At 35.5% G+C, this 21897-nt stretch overlaps 2 protein-coding genes across 3 annotated transcripts in view; one reads left to right on the plus strand and one right to left on the minus strand.

Annotated features, from left to right (window-relative positions):
* The window catches only part of LOC110456421, a 77827-nt gene extending 75438 nt beyond the window's left edge, over positions 1 to 2389 (minus strand). For both annotated transcript variants that reach the window (XM_021507178.1, XM_021507177.1), the window contains exon 1: positions 2127 to 2389. The gene's annotated coding sequence lies outside the window, so the exon portion shown is untranslated. The remainder of the gene's footprint in view (positions 1 to 2126) is intronic.
* LOC110456442 (activating signal cointegrator 1 complex subunit 3-like) overlaps positions 1 to 21897 on the plus strand; it is a 356696-nt gene that overhangs the window by 273137 nt on the left and 61662 nt on the right. The gene's annotated exons all lie outside the window — the stretch shown is intronic.

The following is a 21897-nucleotide window of genomic DNA, read 5'->3' on the forward strand; positions in this document are numbered from 1 at the left end:
TTGCTTCAAAGAGGGGGTGACAAAGACTTTGAAAAAGGAGGGAGGAATGTAGCGGAACTTGAATGGGTCGTCTATCGGCGACCAGGTTAAGCTCAATTGATAGAGCGCCTGTCTAAAACTTAGAGGGTCCTGTGTTCGAATCCTGGTTTGTCCATGCATTTTTCTGTTCCTATTAATTATATATGTATAATTTAGCTATATTTTAGATTTTTAGATCTCCAATGAGAAGTATTACATGCACAACTGAATAAAAGGTACTTAAACAAACAGTATGTGAACCTTACTTGTGTTATTGATATTTCCAGCATTATAAATCAGTGGAACAGCTGTTGTGTTTACCTCCCTCTTGTGATTTCGGAGTGTCAACTGTTTCCTGTGATAAGACTTAAAAGTCTCATTTATTGTCTGGGAAAAGTTTTTGATTTCCAATGCAACCATCAGTTTAGCAATGTCCTCTATCTATGAATAAAAAAATCAAGAAACTAGGTTTCTTGATGCTGCTATTTAGGAAGTCAGTCCTATTTGTTACTTGTTTTGTACAATAAGAAGAAAGTAAAACAGAACTCTAGTGATTAACAAGGAAGCTTGTTGAGATATAAGGGAGACTGATTTTCTGGTACCAGCATGTTAGACCCAGATATTGTTACCTTAAAACAAACACATCTGACAGATCATCCATTCTGGTCCTGTAAAACACACTAATACAACCTAATGCAATCTAATACACACTGGGTTTGAGGCAGGAGAGCTACACTAAATCCTCTAGCTGCGGGATCAACATTGTAGTACATCCTAGCAGGCAGATTGTCATTAAGTCTCAGTATTTAATGTGGGAATTAAAAATATTGTTTTTTATTCATGAAAAAAGTTCTTGCTGGTCACAAGCAAATCAATATAAATGTTGTCTTTTGAAGATTTTATTACCCCTCAATGAAGTTTACTGGCATGAACTATAATGAAGTGTTACCAGGTTTTATAAATCAAATAGGTTATGAATAGAATTTCATCACACCTGATAATCAGACTTAATAAATGAATTCAGTAATTATACCCCAGTTTGAACCTTGCAAATTGCTTTGCCTGGCAAAAGTTATTTGTGAATATGATGTTTTACAGTAAATCTGATTGATTTGAAAATCATATTATATTATCATACAACAAGATGTGACTAAGAAAGAAGGACGAGGTGTAAAAACTAATGTGTCTTTGTATACGTTTACTTCAGAGTCCATCTTTGTTGTGATGGGGTAAATAGGTAATTGTCATGTGACAGACCATGTGACCCATTCAGCTATCTTTGACGTAAATGAGCATGCAGCGGTGTAAACAAACATCAGCGGCGGAACACAGAGTTTCAAACCCGAAAAATATGTCATATGCAACGATTAATAATGGAGGTATGGCTGAACAATTTTCTTAATTTTCAGTCTATTTCATCATAGCCCTGCATGAGTACTGTTTGCTGGGTATGAGAAGATTTAGTTCGTACAAGAGTTCTATAGAGCCGATTCTGTTGATACTTTGTAGGAGGATGTTTAAGGGATATACGTGTACTTTATTCTGCCATTGTCGTCACTAAATATAAAGTACGATGTATTTTTGAGTTTAACTATTTTTATGGTGGAGATGAAATGGTAGAAAATGGGATGAAGTAAAACTATTCTCATTTCTTTCTGGGCAAGGCCAATTTCAGCCTCAGTTACTGAGTTAATCTATGTAACTGGTTACCTCAGCTAGATCTGCTTATTATCACCAGTGCTAACCTTTGCCATCCTGATTACACAAGTCTAGATCGCTATAATGCCCTACTTAAGGATGAAAGTCCTACTGATGTGCCCTATTCCCTTACATTATACAAAATAAATCTATAAAAAGAACGCTTACAGCAGTAATTAATTGGTATCCCAGGAAGTCTTTTAAAGAATTACTGAAAGTTTCGGTAGGTGTTTTCTTGGATTCATGTGTTGACTGTTAGTCATTATGAAACCAACATTGTTCTTATCAGCAGATCTGTGTTTTTGTACAATTTGTTAAGTTCTAAAAGAAAAGTTTATAATTAAATAATTATACTTTAACTTTGAATGTATCTATTGCCAGTATTTCCAGGTAATAAAAAGGTGTCTTACCTGTATGTAGGCTCCCAGCTGTCGATAATTACAGGTGTCTAATTATGATTAGACAATGCTAATTACTAGTTGTTATAAGATAGTGATGAGGCTCTCCTCCACAATCCTGGGTTTTCCAGCCTCTGTAGCTCTGACCCTGTAGCTGAGCAGCCTGGGTGCCAGGAGAACAGGGGATGTTTATATTGCCAGTATAACACCTGAAAGAACTATCGGAGCTTTCCTCGGCTCTACTGTATCAGTTTGTGTCTTCACAACAAAGTAGAGACGTGGTAATGCGTAGTAGGGAAATACAGAAAGAATTAGAATGCACGTTTTTACCCTCATTAAGCTGGAGGTATACACAGGGGTGTCTTTAACTGGGAAAATATTGATAAAAGAATGACTCCTCTACCACAAGTATAATAAACTATGTGTCCTTCCATGACCTTTAAAAATTACTTTTCCTTTTGAGAAAATTTCAAAATGGTCTTATTCAAAAAAATTCCATGAAATCCAATGAAATTTATATTTAAAGTAGCTGTTTCCATTTTATAGCTACCTCAGAAATAATCGTCTGTGGGAACATTTATAACTGAATTGAAATTCCTGTACATGTATTGATATTTATATCACACTAGATATCTGAGTTCTTATCATCAGGAACCTGTATGACAATATCAAAGACAGGATTGTATTTTTTCTGGTAAAAAAAATCAGTAAAATGCTTCTTTTTTTTTCATTTCTTATGAAATATTGCATAATAAGGATCTTCTAATATCTGCTTTGTTTTAGAATTAATTGTTTTGTGTCGTGTGAAACACAGTTGTAAGTTGATATGTATGTGTATGTACACAAGATTTGTACCAATATTCCCAGGCATGTTGTATTACAATAGGCTGCAAGGATCAAAAGATTCACAACTCCTGACAATAGCTGGGTCAAGTTACACAAATCTACATACAAACACGCATCCTGTGGACTGACACACTTGGTGATACCATCCTAGCAGAAAATGTTATCTCCTCATTATAATTAATGAACAGAAGTTTGCTCCAGAAACATTTCTGAGTTTGAGTTATGGATTATTTATTGGATTTAATGATTAGTTGTTATGGTGTATTGTTTATGAGATGAACAAAGGACCCCCTAGATGAGACACAATTGAGTTTATCTGTGAAAATCATCTACTGTAGTAATATTGGCAAATAAGTTTTGGCTGAGGACAATTTTGTACATCTTGAAACATTTCTTTAATGTTCCTAAATGTTCTGTCTTGGCCCATATTTCATTGGTTGCTTCAGGTTGACCAATCAGCATGGCAGAAATTTCAGCCAATTAAATTCTTCACTACTGAAACACATGATGATGATAACCAGCAAGGTACATGTTTTGTTAACAGACTTGTTCCGATTGATATTGTTGTTCACACAAAATGTTTTACAAAGTCGTTGACGTCATCTTTTATGATTGTTAATAGTTGCTACAATATAAGGAAACAATGAGTTGCTAAGGAGGAGACAAATACGGGTACATATCAAGATTTAAATGAGCGATACCATTAATCAGCGATCGCATTTCATAACTGCGAAATACGCATCATTCCAATAAAACTAAATTAAATTCAAGCAATAATTACCATACTTTAGCATACTTCTTACAAATTGGGTCATAATTACATCTGAATTTAAGGGTTGATTTTGTAACAAATAAAAACAGTNAACGTTGTCTGGTATTGTGTATCACTGATGTCTGTATGTTTAAACGTTGTCTGGTATTGTGTATCACTGATGTCTGTATGTTTAAACGTTGTCTGGTATTGTGTATCACTGATGTCTGTATGTTTAAACGTTGTCTGGTATTGTGTATCACTGATGTCTGTATGTTTAAACGTTGTCTGGTATTGTGTATCACTGATGTCTGTATGTTTAAACGTTGTCTGGTATTGTGTATCACTGATGTCTGTATGTTTAAACGTTGTCTGGTATTGTGTATCACTGATGTCTGTATGTTTAAACGTTGTCTGGTATTGTGTATCACTGATGTCTGTATGTTTAAACGTTGTCTGGTATTGTGTATCACTGATGTCTGTATGTTTAAACGTTGTCTGGTATTGTGTATCACTGATGTCTGTATGTTTAAACGTTGTCTGGTATTGTGTATCACTGATGTCTGTATGTTTAAACGTTGTCTGGTATTGTGTATCACTGATGTCTGTATGTTTAAACGTTGTCTGGTATTGTGTATCACTGATGTCTGTATGTTTAAACGTTGTCTGGTATTGTGTATCACTGATGTCTGTATGTTTAAACGTTGTCTGGTATTGTGTATCACTGATGTCTGTATGTTTAAACGTTGTCTGGTATTGTGTATCACTGATGTCTGTATGTTTAAACGTTGTCTGGTATTGTGTATCACTGATGTCTGTATGTTTAAACGTTGTCTGGTATTGTGTATCACTGATGTCTGTATGTTTAAACGTTGTCTGGTATTGTGTATCACTGATGTCTGTATGTTTAAACGTTGTCTGGTATTGTGTATCACTGATGTCTGTATGTTTAAACGTTGTCTGGTATTGTGTATCACTGATGTCTGTATGTTTAAACGTTGTCTGGTATTGTGTATCACTGATGTCTGTATGTTTAAACGTTGTCTGGTATTGTGTATCACTGATGTCTGTATGTTTAAACGTTGTCTGGTATTGTGTATCACTGATGTCTGTATGTTTAAACGTTGTCTGGTATTGTGTATCACTGATGTCTGTATGTTTAAACGTTGTCTGGTATTGTGTATCACTGATGTCTGTATGTTTAAACGTTGTCTGGTATTGTGTATCACTGATGTCTGTATGTTTAAACGTTGTCTGGTATTGTGTATCACTGATGTCTGTATGTTTAAACGTTGTCTGGTATTGTGTATCACTGATGTCTGTATGTTTAAACGTTGTCTGGTATTGTGTATCACTGATGTCTGTATGTTTAAACGTTGTCTGGTATTGTGTATCACTGATGTCTGTATGTTTAAACGTTGTCTGGTATTGTGTATCACTGATGTCTGTATGTTTAAACGTTGTCTGGTATTGTGTATCACTGATGTCTGTATGTTTAAACGTTGTCTGGTATTGTGTATCACTGATGTCTGTATGTTTAAACGTTGTCTGGTATTGTGTATCACTGATGTCTGTATGTTTAAACGTTGTCTGGTATTGTGTATCACTGATGTCTGTATGTTTAAACGTTGTCTGGTATTGTGTATCACTGATGTCTGTATGTTTAAACGTTGTCTGGTATTGTGTATCACTGATGTCTGTATGTTTAAACGTTGTCTGGTATTGTGTATCACTGATGTCTGTATGTTTAAACGTTGTCTGGTATTGTGTATCACTGATGTCTGTATGTTTAAACGTTGTCTGGTATTGTGTATCACTGATGTCTGTATGTTTAAACGTTGTCTGGTATTGTGTATCACTGATGTCTGTATGTTTAAACGTTGTCTGGTATTGTGTATCACTGATGTCTGTATGTTTAAACGTTGTCTGGTATTGTGTATCACTGATGTCTGTATGTTTAAACGTTGTCTGGTATTGTGTATCACTGATGTCTGTATGTTTAAACGTTGTCTGGTATTGTGTATCACTGATGTCTGTATGTTTAAACGTTGTCTGGTATTGTGTATCACTGATGTCTGTATGTTTAAACGTTGTCTGGTATTGTGTATCACTGATGTCTGTATGTTTAAACGTTGTCTGGTATTGTGTATCACTGATGTCTGTATGTTTAAACGTTGTCTGGTATTGTGTATCACTGATGTCTGTATGTTTAAACGTTGTCTGGTATTGTGTATCACTGATGTCTGTATGTTTAAACGTTGTCTGGTATTGTGTATCACTGATGTCTGTATGTTTAAACGTTGTCTGGTATTGTGTATCACTGATGTCTGTATGTTTAAACGTTGTCTGGTATTGTGTATCACTGATGTCTGTATGTTTAAACGTTGTCTGGTATTGTGTATCACTGATGTCTGTATGTTTAAACGTTGTCTGGTATTGTGTATCACTGATGTCTGTATGTTTAAACGTTGTCTGGTATTGTGTATCACTGATGTCTGTATGTTTAAACGTTGTCTGGTATTGTGTATCACTGATGTCTGTATGTTTAAACGTTGTCTGGTATTGTGTATCACTGATGTCTGTATGTTTAAACGTTGTCTGGTATTGTGTATCACTGATGTCTGTATGTTTAAACGTTGTCTGGTATTGTGTATCACTGATGTCTGTATGTTTAAACGTTGTCTGGTATTGTGTATCACTGATGTCTGTATGTTTAAACGTTGTCTGGTATTGTGTATCACTGATGTCTGTATGTTTAAACGTTGTCTGGTATTGTGTATCACTGATGTCTGTATGTTTAAACGTTGTCTGGTATTGTGTATCACTGATGTCTGTATGTTTAAACGTTGTCTGGTATTGTGTATCACTGATGTCTGTATGTTTAAACGTTGTCTGGTATTGTGTATCACTGATGTCTGTATGTTTAAACGTTGTCTGGTATTGTGTATCACTGATGTCTGTATGTTTAAACGTTGTCTGGTATTGTGTATCACTGATGTCTGTATGTTTAAACGTTGTCTGGTATTGTGTATCACTGATGTCTGTATGTTTAAACGTTGTCTGGTATTGTGTATCACTGATGTCTGTATGTTTAAACGTTGTCTGGTATTGTGTATCACTGATGTCTGTATGTTTAAACGTTGTCTGGTATTGTGTATCACTGATGTCTGTATGTTTAAACGTTGTCTGGTATTGTGTATCACTGATGTCTGTATGTTTAAACGTTGTCTGGTATTGTGTATCACTGATGTCTGTATGTTTAAACGTTGTCTGGTATTGTGTATCACTGATGTCTGTATGTTTAAACGTTGTCTGGTATTGTGTATCACTGATGTCTGTATGTTTAAACGTTGTCTGGTATTGTGTATCACTGATGTCTGTATGTTTAAACGTTGTCTGGTATTGTGTATCACTGATGTCTGTATGTTTAAACGTTGTCTGGTATTGTGTATCACTGATGTCTGTATGTTTAAACGTTGTCTGGTATTGTGTATCACTGATGTCTGTATGTTTAAACGTTGTCTGGTATTGTGTATCACTGATGTCTGTATGTTTAAACGTTGTCTGGTATTGTGTATCACTGATGTCTGTATGTTTAAACGTTGTCTGGTATTGTGTATCACTGATGTCTGTATGTTTAAACGTTGTCTGGTATTGTGTATCACTGATGTCTGTATGTTTAAACGTTGTCTGGTATTGTGTATCACTGATGTCTGTATGTTTAAACGTTGTCTGGTATTGTGTATCACTGATGTCTGTATGTTTAAACGTTGTCTGGTATTGTGTATCACTGATGTCTGTATGTTTAAACGTTGTCTGGTATTGTGTATCACTGATGTCTGTATGTTTAAACGTTGTCTGGTATTGTGTATCACTGATGTCTGTATGTTTAAACGTTGTCTGGTATTGTGTATCACTGATGTCTGTATGTTTAAACGTTGTCTGGTATTGTGTATCACTGATGTCTGTATGTTTAAACGTTGTCTGGTATTGTGTATCACTGATGTCTGTATGTTTAAACGTTGTCTGGTATTGTGTATCACTGATGTCTGTATGTTTAAACGTTGTCTGGTATTGTGTATCACTGATGTCTGTATGTTTAAACGTTGTCTGGTATTGTGTATCACTGATGTCTGTATGTTTAAACGTTGTCTGGTATTGTGTATCACTGATGTCTGTATGTTTAAACGTTGTCTGGTATTGTGTATCACTGATGTCTGTATGTTTAAACGTTGTCTGGTATTGTGTATCACTGATGTCTGTATGTTTAAACGTTGTCTGGTATTGTGTATCACTGATGTCTGTATGTTTAAACGTTGTCTGGTATTGTGTATCACTGATGTCTGTATGTTTAAACGTTGTCTGGTATTGTGTATCACTGATGTCTGTATGTTTAAACGTTGTCTGGTATTGTGTATCACTGATGTCTGTATGTTTAAACGTTGTCTGGTATTGTGTATCACTGATGTCTGTATGTTTAAACGTTGTCTGGTATTGTGTATCACTGATGTCTGTATGTTTAAACGTTGTCTGGTATTGTGTATCACTGATGTCTGTATGTTTAAACGTTGTCTGGTATTGTGTATCACTGATGTCTGTATGTTTAAACGTTGTCTGGTATTGTGTATCACTGATGTCTGTATGTTTAAACGTTGTCTGGTATTGTGTATCACTGATGTCTGTATGTTTAAACGTTGTCTGGTATTGTGTATCACTGATGTCTGTATGTTTAAACGTTGTCTGGTATTGTGTATCACTGATGTCTGTATGTTTAAACGTTGTCTGGTATTGTGTATCACTGATGTCTGTATGTTTAAACGTTGTCTGGTATTGTGTATCACTGATGTCTGTATGTTTAAACGTTGTCTGGTATTGTGTATCACTGATGTCTGTATGTTTAAACGTTGTCTGGTATTGTGTATCACTGATGTCTGTATGTTTAAACGTTGTCTGGTATTGTGTATCACTGATGTCTGTATGTTTAAACGTTGTCTGGTATTGTGTATCACTGATGTCTGTATGTTTAAACGTTGTCTGGTATTGTGTATCACTGATGTCTGTATGTTTAAACGTTGTCTGGTATTGTGTATCACTGATGTCTGTATGTTTAAACGTTGTCTGGTATTGTGTATCACTGATGTCTGTATGTTTAAACGTTGTCTGGTATTGTGTATCACTGATGTCTGTATGTTTAAACGTTGTCTGGTATTGTGTATCACTGATGTCTGTATGTTTAAACGTTGTCTGGTATTGTGTATCACTGATGTCTGTATGTTTAAACGTTGTCTGGTATTGTGTATCACTGATGTCTGTATGTTTAAACGTTGTCTGGTATTGTGTATCACTGATGTCTGTATGTTTAAACGTTGTCTGGTATTGTGTATCACTGATGTCTGTATGTTTAAACGTTGTCTGGTATTGTGTATCACTGATGTCTGTATGTTTAAACGTTGTCTGGTATTGTGTATCACTGATGTCTGTATGTTTAAACGTTGTCTGGTATTGTGTATCACTGATGTCTGTATGTTTAAACGTTGTCTGGTATTGTGTATCACTGATGTCTGTATGTTTAAACGTTGTCTGGTATTGTGTATCACTGATGTCTGTATGTTTAAACGTTGTCTGGTATTGTGTATCACTGATGTCTGTATGTTTAAACGTTGTCTGGTATTGTGTATCACTGATGTCTGTATGTTTAAACGTTGTCTGGTATTGTGTATCACTGATGTCTGTATGTTTAAACGTTGTCTGGTATTGTGTATCACTGATGTCTGTATGTTTAAACGTTGTCTGGTATTGTGTATCACTGATGTCTGTATGTTTAAACGTTGTCTGGTATTGTGTATCACTGATGTCTGTATGTTTAAACGTTGTCTGGTATTGTGTATCACTGATGTCTGTATGTTTAAACGTTGTCTGGTATTGTGTATCACTGATGTCTGTATGTTTAAACGTTGTCTGGTATTGTGTATCACTGATGTCTGTATGTTTAAACGTTGTCTGGTATTGTGTATCACTGATGTCTGTATGTTTAAACGTTGTCTGGTATTGTGTATCACTGATGTCTGTATGTTTAAACGTTGTCTGGTATTGTGTATCACTGATGTCTGTATGTTTAAACGTTGTCTGGTATTGTGTATCACTGATGTCTGTATGTTTAAACGTTGTCTGGTATTGTGTATCACTGATGTCTGTATGTTTAAACGTTGTCTGGTATTGTGTATCACTGATGTCTGTATGTTTAAACGTTGTCTGGTATTGTGTATCACTGATGTCTGTATGTTTAAACGTTGTCTGGTATTGTGTATCACTGATGTCTGTATGTTTAAACGTTGTCTGGTATTGTGTATCACTGATGTCTGTATGTTTAAACGTTGTCTGGTATTGTGTATCACTGATGTCTGTATGTTTAAACGTTGTCTGGTATTGTGTATCACTGATGTCTGTATGTTTAAACGTTGTCTGGTATTGTGTATCACTGATGTCTGTATGTTTAAACGTTGTCTGGTATTGTGTATCACTGATGTCTGTATGTTTAAACGTTGTCTGGTATTGTGTATCACTGATGTCTGTATGTTTAAACGTTGTCTGGTATTGTGTATCACTGATGTCTGTATGTTTAAACGTTGTCTGGTATTGTGTATCACTGATGTCTGTATGTTTAAACGTTGTCTGGTATTGTGTATCACTGATGTCTGTATGTTTAAACGTTGTCTGGTATTGTGTATCACTGATGTCTGTATGTTTAAACGTTGTCTGGTATTGTGTATCACTGATGTCTGTATGTTTAAACGTTGTCTGGTATTGTGTATCACTGATGTCTGTATGTTTAAACGTTGTCTGGTATTGTGTATCACTGATGTCTGTATGTTTAAACGTTGTCTGGTATTGTGTATCACTGATGTCTGTATGTTTAAACGTTGTCTGGTATTGTGTATCACTGATGTCTGTATGTTTAAACGTTGTCTGGTATTGTGTATCACTGATGTCTGTATGTTTAAACGTTGTCTGGTATTGTGTATCACTGATGTCTGTATGTTTAAACGTTGTCTGGTATTGTGTATCACTGATGTCTGTATGTTTAAACGTTGTCTGGTATTGTGTATCACTGATGTCTGTATGTTTAAACGTTGTCTGGTATTGTGTATCACTGATGTCTGTATGTTTAAACGTTGTCTGGTATTGTGTATCACTGATGTCTGTATGTTTAAACGTTGTCTGGTATTGTGTATCACTGATGTCTGTATGTTTAAACGTTGTCTGGTATTGTGTATCACTGATGTCTGTATGTTTAAACGTTGTCTGGTATTGTGTATCACTGATGTCTGTATGTTTAAACGTTGTCTGGTATTGTGTATCACTGATGTCTGTATGTTTAAACGTTGTCTGGTATTGTGTATCACTGATGTCTGTATGTTTAAACGTTGTCTGGTATTGTGTATCACTGATGTCTGTATGTTTAAACGTTGTCTGGTATTGTGTATCACTGATGTCTGTATGTTTAAACGTTGTCTGGTATTGTGTATCACTGATGTCTGTATGTTTAAACGTTGTCTGGTATTGTGTATCACTGATGTCTGTATGTTTAAACGTTGTCTGGTATTGTGTATCACTGATGTCTGTATGTTTAAACGTTGTCTGGTATTGTGTATCACTGATGTCTGTATGTTTAAACGTTGTCTGGTATTGTGTATCACTGATGTCTGTATGTTTAAACGTTGTCTGGTATTGTGTATCACTGATGTCTGTATGTTTAAACGTTGTCTGGTATTGTGTATCACTGATGTCTGTATGTTTAAACGTTGTCTGGTATTGTGTATCACTGATGTCTGTATGTTTAAACGTTGTCTGGTATTGTGTATCACTGATGTCTGTATGTTTAAACGTTGTCTGGTATTGTGTATCACTGATGTCTGTATGTTTAAACGTTGTCTGGTATTGTGTATCACTGATGTCTGTATGTTTAAACGTTGTCTGGTATTGTGTATCACTGATGTCTGTATGTTTAAACGTTGTCTGGTATTGTGTATCACTGATGTCTGTATGTTTAAACGTTGTCTGGTATTGTGTATCACTGATGTCTGTATGTTTAAACGTTGTCTGGTATTGTGTATCACTGATGTCTGTATGTTTAAACGTTGTCTGGTATTGTGTATCACTGATGTCTGTATGTTTAAACGTTGTCTGGTATTGTGTATCACTGATGTCTGTATGTTTAAACGTTGTCTGGTATTGTGTATCACTGATGTCTGTATGTTTAAACGTTGTCTGGTATTGTGTATCACTGATGTCTGTATGTTTAAACGTTGTCTGGTATTGTGTATCACTGATGTCTGTATGTTTAAACGTTGTCTGGTATTGTGTATCACTGATGTCTGTATGTTTAAACGTTGTCTGGTATTGTGTATCACTGATGTCTGTATGTTTAAACGTTGTCTGGTATTGTGTATCACTGATGTCTGTATGTTTAAACGTTGTCTGGTATTGTGTATCACTGATGTCTGTATGTTTAAACGTTGTCTGGTATTGTGTATCACTGATGTCTGTATGTTTAAACGTTGTCTGGTATTGTGTATCACTGATGTCTGTATGTTTAAACGTTGTCTGGTATTGTGTATCACTGATGTCTGTATGTTTAAACGTTGTCTGGTATTGTGTATCACTGATGTCTAGTAAATAAATATTATGAGGGTAGGAGATACTCTGTCTGGTACCTCTGTTGTGTATGACGGTGGTACGATACCCTGTCTGGTACCTCTGTTGTGTATGAGAGTATTCATTATCCTGTCTGGTACCTCTGTTGTGTATGAGAGTATTCAATACTCTGTCTGGTACCTCTGTTGTGTATGAGTATATTCAATACCCTGTCTGGTACCTCTGTTGTTTATGAGAGTATTCATTAACCTGTCTGGTACCTCTGCTGTGTATGGGGGTGGTAAGATACCCTGTGTGGTACCTCTGTTGTATATGAGGGTGGTACGATACCCTGTCTGGTACCTCTGCTGTGTATGAGGGTGGTAATATACCCTGTGTGGTACCTCTGCTGTGTATGAGGGTGATTTGATACCCTGTCTGGTACATCTGCTGTGTATGAGGGTGGTAAGATACCCTGTGTGGTACCTCTGTTGTATATGAGGGTGGTAAGATACCCTGTCTTGTGCCTGCGGCCTTGTTGATGTGCTGCCAGTTTCGGGGAGATGTAGTAAGAAGCGTAGTAAAATGTAAGTGATAGATTGTGCCAAGATTTGTTGATGATCTGTTTTGTAGTAAAGCAGTATCAAACACTGGCATCAATCCAATTGTATCTCCCCCAGCATCATTGGAGGCCTGTCCTAGTATAGATCATCTTTTGTTATCTCATAGCCCTCCAAAAGTGTGCAGCGATATACGTTTTGACATTACAATAACAGCTTATAGATACAGCACAACAGTATGTTGGCAAGAACCTTCTTAAAAAACTACATGATAGTAAAAATTTGTGTATAGCAGAAAATAGCTGATGGATATTTTTTTAACATTGACCTTGATATTACGAGAAAAGCATACTGAAAGTCATTTATTCTATGTCCATATAATTAAATAACAGAACCGACATACTTATTGGGTTTAAATGTTTTTCTATTTCCTGCCATAACTGTTTCCCCAAACCATTACCTGACTATTACAATGCTAACCATCGACCACCTTACCACTCACCTATAACAACACACACTCACATTACCACTCACCTATAACAACACACACTCACATTACCACTCACCTATAACAACACACATTCACATTACCACTCATCTATAACAACACACACTCACATCACCTATAACAACACACTCTCACATTACCAATCACCTATAACAACACACACTCTATTTACAACTCACCAATAACAACACACACTCACATTACAACTCTCTAATAACAACACACGCTCACATTACCACTCACCTATAACAACACACTCACATTACCACTCACCTATAACAACACACACTCTCATTACCAATCACCTATAACAACACACACTCTATTTACAACTCACCAATAACAACACACACTCACATTACAACTCACCAATACCAACACACACTCTCACAATTACCACTCACTAATACCAACACACACTCACATTACCACTCACCAATATCCACAGACTCTCACATTACCACTCACCAATAACAACACACACTCACATTACAACTCACCAATAACAACACACACTCACATTACAACTTACCAATAACAACACACACTCACATTACCAATCACCTATAACAACACACACTCTATTTACAACTCACCAATAGCAACACACACTCACATTACAACTCACCAATACCAACACACACTCTCACTATTACCACTCACTAATAACAACACACACTCACATTACCACTCACCAATATCCACAGACTCTCACATTACCACTCACCAATACCCACATACAATCTCACATTTACCACTCACCAATACCCACACACACTCTTACATTTACCAATCACCAATACCGACACACAATCACATTACCACTCACTATTACCCACACACTCTCACATTACCACTCGCCAATACCCACACACACTCTCACATTTACCAATCACAGTCTGTGGATGTCCACTGGGTGTCAATTTATAATCACTTATAACAGAAAAGAGGGCCACCCCCTTTATCTCACATATCAGTGTAGTTTTGAAGTTTAACATAAAAATTAAATTGAAATTATGAGCATAGGTTCGAACCCAAAATTTAAAGTTTTTTTCGAGAGAATTTAGTTTTAAAAATGTTTTTGATGTCAGTATACCCCAAAAAATCATATATCATATAATCTATGCAAACAAACAAGACCCCTACATTTTACAATAGCAATGCATGGGAGATAACCCTCAAAATAATTTTTAAAAACTAAATTTTCTACAGTGAGTAAAGTTTGGAAGGGACTGGAAATATCATGTCAATGATCTGATTAATGAAAAAGGTTGATGGAAGACAAATCCAGGCATGAAAACTAAGGAGACAGCTTACTGGGTAAAGTAAAGTTTGTCCGTCGTCGTCCGTCGTTGTGCGTCCGTAAACAATTTACATTTTCGACTTCTCCTCCAAAACCCCTGAACCAATTTCAACGAAATTTTGCAGAAACCTTCCATGGCCAAAGGTCAACAAAACCAATTGCCGGTTTGGTCCCAAGCCCCCAGGGGCCTGAGGGGCAGGGCCAAAAAGGGTCAAATTGACTGAAAGTTCAAAAATCTTCTTCTCAAGACCCAGATATGGTAGAATCAAATACTCTTCATAGATGGAAGGGTCTTAAGGTGCTTTACCAAAATTTTGAATTTCTTGACCCTGGGGTCTCACGCTTCCCCCTGGGGAGGGGGTAAACTTTACTATAGTTTATATAGGGAAATCACATTTTGGACCAACATTTGTTTAATTTTCATTGGAAGTAATTCAATTTGGGTTAGCATTATCAGTATTGGATAGCAGTTTGATGGTATGCACATATAAGCCCTGACTGATCCCCCGTCAAAATTTATTATGGTTTATAATGGCAAATGATACGTTGAATATGACATGTTAATAACTTGATTGGAATTATAACCGAGTTGACAGTTTGATACTTTGAAAATTTTGAGTCAGCCCTACCCCCAAGGGCTGTAGGGTGGGGCCCAAAGGAGTCAGTGTGCTAAAATTTCTTCATTTTCCTTGTTTAGAATCAGAGGTGCTAGTTTCAAATACTTTTTAGTCTTAGATCTGTATGCTAGATATTGAATAAGGTGGTTTTATTGTTTTTTGTCAGTGAATAATATTTCTGTTGGTTTTAAAAACAAAATCAACTCTCTGTATAAACATATTAGGTGACCGTTAAGGCCCATGGGCCTCTTGCTGTTTATTTAGTTTCAATGTTCCATTGTGGAGCTGATTCCAGGTGTAAAATTTCATTATTCCTGGAGAAAAAGCAGTTTTACCAATATACAAAATATAAAAGATAATCAATGAGAGAAAGCTTGTAATTGATGTACTGTAGGTGTATCCCATGCATGGAGACTGGAGAAAAGTTGATTTGGAGCATTTACCTAACACTGACACATATGTGAAATAAGAGTATGATACCTATATAAGTAGGAGGTACACGATCAAGGATTCAGTATATAAATTAGAGGGGTATAATGAGGGAGTGTAGTGCTATCATGTTAGGGGCAAAGGTGTTCTGCTTTCTTGATTAAAGGGGCCAGGGTAATTAACTGAAGGAATATCTATCTCTGTCATTTGGGGCAAGGGAAGAGTGTTAAAAAATACCAAGGAACTGAGTTCTCGTAAATAAGCTTGCCTATTTAGAGAATTCTAAGGGTGTGGAGTGTAAGCTTTGTACTTTAAGGGGCTATTTAGTCCAATGACAACCTGAAAATCAAGTCGATACTGAAAATATATATCTACTAACGAAACTTTACGTAGTTGATAATGATATGACCTGAAGCCAACGACCTTGCAGACATAACCCCTGGGTCATAACTTTGAAACGGTTGAGATCTCCAACCCAAAACTATATATACAAACGCTGGGCAAAAAGAGACAAATGCAGTCATGATATTAGAATTGATCCTGGGGTCTGGTCACAACCCTAGGGACCTAGTTTCTGAGTTACAACTGAGAAACACTTGAGATCCCCACCCCATAACCATACATAAAATTGCTGGGCATAAAAAATCAAATACAGATATGCTACAAGGATTGACCTTGGGTTCTGGCATATTCCCTTGGATCTCATTTGGAAAATATTTTGCCATGATTGCTTAGATATCCAGGTGAGCGATACAGGCCCTCTGGGCCTCTTGTTTGTATATGCGATTCGGCACAATCGCTCTAACCCATATCAGCCTTCGCCATATCACACCCCAAAATCTGTATCAGCCCGCAAAACCTGTATCACACCCCTTTAGGAAATGTTTTGTTTTTCAATATTTCAAAAGAAAAATAGATTATCAGATAGTAGCTTTTATTAGTAAGTATATAATAAACAGAATAAAACATGCCTTTTTCCATATCACACCCAGTATCAACCCTCGACCAATATCAGCCGTAGGCCCTCGCGCTGATATTGCAGTCTCGGGTTGATACTGGGTGTGATATGGAAAAAGGCATGTATTATTCTCTATTTATGCGCTCGTCAAATTTGACGGAAGTATTATATGTTATGAGTTGTCCGTCCATCCAGTGTAAACTATTGTTTGTCCGGAGATCTCCTCCTACATTGTCCGGAGATCTCCTCCTACATCTTTTGATGGATTTCTTTGAAATTTAGTAGGCTAAATAATCATGATATGTTGTTATCTTTCCTTGAAAAGAATTTTGATTTAACAATTTTTGAAAAAGTTATTGCCCTATGTTCATTTCAGTATTTGATATTTGTCTGGCAATCTCCTCCTACATTTTTCAATGGATCTCTTTGAAACTTAGTATACATTATCACCATGATATGAAGTGGTGTCTTTCTTAAAAGAATTTTGATTCGACAATTTTTGCAAAAGTTATTGCCATTTGTTCATTTTAGTATTTGATTTTTTTTTGTCCGGAGATTTTCTTCTACATTTTTTATAGCATGTCAGCTAGCCACTCTTAGAATGATGCAGATCTTATTTCAATGTAAGAAAGTATATAACACTATATGGCATTCGACGGCCGTACATATTGTTCCGCCTTGCATTACTCTTGATTCATATTTTGGGGGCAAAAACAGCTTAAGTGAACTTGTTAAATGTTTTGAGCAAGCATTATATTAAAGGTTATAGACAAGTTTGTTTTGTGCAGTGTTAGATCACCACACTGTCGAGTATTACAAGGTTTGTACAGTGTTAGATCACCACACTGTCGAGTATTACAAGGTTTAGGCATTGATATAGACTAGACGTGAACTGCTGAAGTACTATTTCATATTTTAGGGGCCAAAATGGATTATTTTACATCAACTTGGACATTTCATGATGCCATACAACTTTGAAGATTTTGTTTACGTATATATTAATTTCAAATCTCTTCTCTTGTAATAATATATTGTAATATTCAGATATATATAAAACTGTAACTTCACTGTGGACTGTATGGTTACTCACATTGTACATTTACAAAATACAATGACAATGCTAAAAAAAAGTATACTATCTTAGCCACCTGCAACATGTTAAGGTGGCTCCACATATCGTCATCAGCGTCCATTTTCGTGACGTACTTCCGGAAAAAGTACAGCTCGGACTCAATTATCTTGATCGAAATGTGCATCTACACCGTGTCGTCATTTCCGTATTGCGTATCGGGCATTCAATATCGTAGTGCAAATTATAGTAACACCAGGGCCGGTTTCGTTTAAACGGTCAAACCGATCGGACCACTGTTGTTAGTTTATTAAATAAGGTCGGACCTAGTAATCTGATGCTGCTTTCAGGCGAGCCTTGAGAAAGCCTTGCAAGGCCTGCATACATATTTGCAGGTCCGCTTTATACCCGAAATTGCTACATTTATAAACGGTCAAACCAGTTGTTCCACATAAACGAACAGGCCCCTGGTAAACAATAGTACACGTGCGTGCCGATGATATGTCAACACCCGATATCGAGATCTTACCGGGAAATGTATAATCACACGTACTTCAGGAATAAAGCTTTTCAATTCATAGACATAAACAGACTCACGGGAAGACAGTGACATGAGACCAGACGACCTCAAGAAACACATGTAATGCGGACGTACCAACCTCACATGTGCATATCACGTGCTTACACGAGTTCATAAGCTCGAGGTCGTTACGATTTTTGCTGTTGAGGGAGTTTCGCTCTGTCGATTAAATCGTGTTTACAAATGTAATCTACTTACTCTGTGAAAATAATGTTTTGTAAAATATCAAGATACCTATGAAATGCATGTGTGAGTGCACGTGAGAACGGCATACCATGCGATAGCCTCTGGTCACATATGTACCTGACATGTAATTATAAATATACCGTGAGTTAGCGGACTGTGGAATGATGTCCAAAGTGTACATGACTGAGGGTAATTTGGTTCCATTAAAGAACAATAAATTGATAATTTTGATATCATATTTTTGATTTATTTCCATCATTTTTGTTATATGTAAACAGAGACAACTGTCATTGTGTAAATGTCACCCCTCTGCAAAAAGTTCCGATTTTTTTCAAGGAAGATAACTCTCACCCGGATCAAAGTGATTGTAAAATGTAAAATAAATTAATTATAAAGCCATTGTGTATATTTTGTTCAATTTCCCATTCTATATGTATAGATCTTTGTGTCCTGTTTGGTTTTAGCTTGTAGACAATCACTTTTATCCGTACAAATTCAATAAAAAACACTTTGTGTAACATGTGTTACATATTTTGCGATAAACAAAATATTTGTAGGGTTAATTAGAAATGCTTCTTTTCATTTTATTATTGTTGTTATTGTTCCGAACAATGCCACACACACAAAAAAACGGAAAATATTAAAATTGAGGAAAATTCAATTTTTTGGTATTTTTTCCAAAAAAGTCCCCAAACTATCAGAATGTTTAGATTTTCATAAAATCAACTCTAAATAGTTGCATAACCATTATATGAAATTTTCAACGAATTTTGCTGGTTAATTGCGAAAGTGTGGAGCCACCTTAAGATACATGTATTTACTATTACATATTAATATATCATCCAACAGCTCTATTTTTGTAGGATGTAGCATTGCTTGGTACTATAAAGAATGAAAGAAAAGAAAAGAAACATTGCTTATTAACCAAACAATTATTTTGTTTATTGTGTAATAATAAATGAGCTTATCTAAATACTAAAACCAAACAGGACACCTAGTACCATCCAAAAATCAAACTAGAAAATACACAGATACTGTGACCTCATCTTCAATGTACATTTCACAACAATTTTGATCCAGAAGCAATATTTTTTAAGTAATTTGGGATGGAACTTTCATTATAAGAGTTGCCTCCCTTCCAATGTAAAATAATTAAAATGATGAAAAAGAAATTTTAGAATGCTGTGCATGTCTACAGCGTTCACCACTTAAAAATAATCAAATTTCCAGTTAATTTGTTTTCAGTGTCACATATATCAATATAAATAGTAAAACACAAAACTTTACATAAAAAGAAATGAAGGACTTCAACGTTCAAGAGTGTCTTCATTTATGAAATGTTTTTAATCTTAACTAGGTAAACAAACAACACCATAGGACTGCCCCCGTACGTGTAGTATTTCACTATATCTATGTCAGATAATATGTATCCAGAGACTATCATACGGTATGCCATTATGACATCTGTTTGGTTCATTACAAACAATATCTCAGTAACATCTTGACATCATGTTGTTGACACATCATTACTATACCAGTTTTCTAAAGATTGTACAAAGGGTGGGACTGACCTCCCGAGGGGACGAAAAACGGGTGATTCAGCCATATTGATTGAAATAACTTCTTTTCTAAAACTCTCTGGTAGATATTGACCATATTTGGTTGGAGGCATCCTCAAGTGGTGGGTATTCACAACAGTGACAATGAAGAGCTACATGTATAACAAAAAAGATTTTTTTTATAATGATCACTGTTTGTATATACATTTCCCATGTATATCACTGTTTGTGTATACATTTCCCATGTATATCACTGTTTGTACATACATTTCCCATGTACATCACTGTTTGTATATACATTTCCCATGTACATCACTGTTTGTGTATACATTTCCCATGTATATCACTGTTTGTACATACATTTCCCATGTATATCACTGTTTGTACATACATTTCCCATGTACATCACTGTTTGTATATACATTTCCCATGTACATCACTGTTTGTGTATACATTTCCCATGTATATCACTGTTTGTACATACATTTCCCATGTATATCACTGTTTGTATATACATTTCCCATGTATATCACTGTTTGTATATACATTTCCCATGTATATCACTGTTTGTATATACATTTCCCATGTATATCACTGTTTGTATATACATTTCCCATGTATATCACTGTTTGTATATACATTTCCCATGTATATCACTGTTTGTATATACATTTCCCATGTATATCACTGTTTGTATATACATTTCCCATGTATATCACTGTTTGTATATACATTTCCCATGTATATCACTGTTTGTATATACATTTCCCATGTATATCACTGTTTGTATATACATTTCCCATGTATATCACTGTTTGTATATACATTTCCCATGTATATCACTGTTTGTATATACATTTCCCATGTATATCACTGTTTGTATATACATTTCCCATGTATATCACTGTTTGTATATACATTTCCCATGTATATCACTGTTTGTATATACATTTCCCATGTATATCACTGTTTGTATATACATTTCCCATGTACATCACTGTTTGTATATACATTTCCCATGTACATCACTGTTTGTATATACATTTCCCATGTATATCACTGTTTGTATATACATTTCCCATGTATATCACTGTTTGTATATACATTTCCCATGTACATCACTGTTTGTATATACATTTCCCATGTACATCACTGTTTGTATATACATTTCCCATGTATATCACTGTTTGTATATACATTTCCCATGTATATCACTGTTTGTATATACATTTCCCATGTACATCACTGTTTGTATATACATTTCCCATGTACATCACTGTTTGTATATACATTTCCCATGTATATCACTGTTTGTATATACATTTCCCATGTATATCACTGTTTGTATATACATTTCCCATGTACATCACTGTTTGTATATACATTTCCCATGTACATCACTGTTTGTATATACATTTCCCATGTATATCACTGTTTGTATATACATTTCCCATGTATATCACTGTTTGTATATACATTTCCCATGTACATCACTGTTTGTATATACATTTCCCATGTACATCACTGTTTGTATATACATTTCCCATGTATATCACTGTTTGTATATACATTTCCCATGTATATCACTGTTTGTATATACATTTCCCATGTACATCACTGTTTGTATATACATTTCCCATGTACATCACTGTTTGTATATACATTTCCCATGTATATCACTGTTTGTATATACATTTCCCATGTATATCACTGTTTGTATATACATTTCCCATGTACATCACTGTTTGTATATACATTTCCCATGTACATCACTGTTTGTATA

This window comes from Mizuhopecten yessoensis, unplaced genomic scaffold (assembly GCF_002113885.1).
Source record: "Mizuhopecten yessoensis strain PY_sf001 unplaced genomic scaffold, ASM211388v2 scaffold8745, whole genome shotgun sequence".
NCBI classification, from domain to species: Eukaryota; Metazoa; Mollusca; class Bivalvia; order Pectinida; family Pectinidae; genus Mizuhopecten; species Mizuhopecten yessoensis.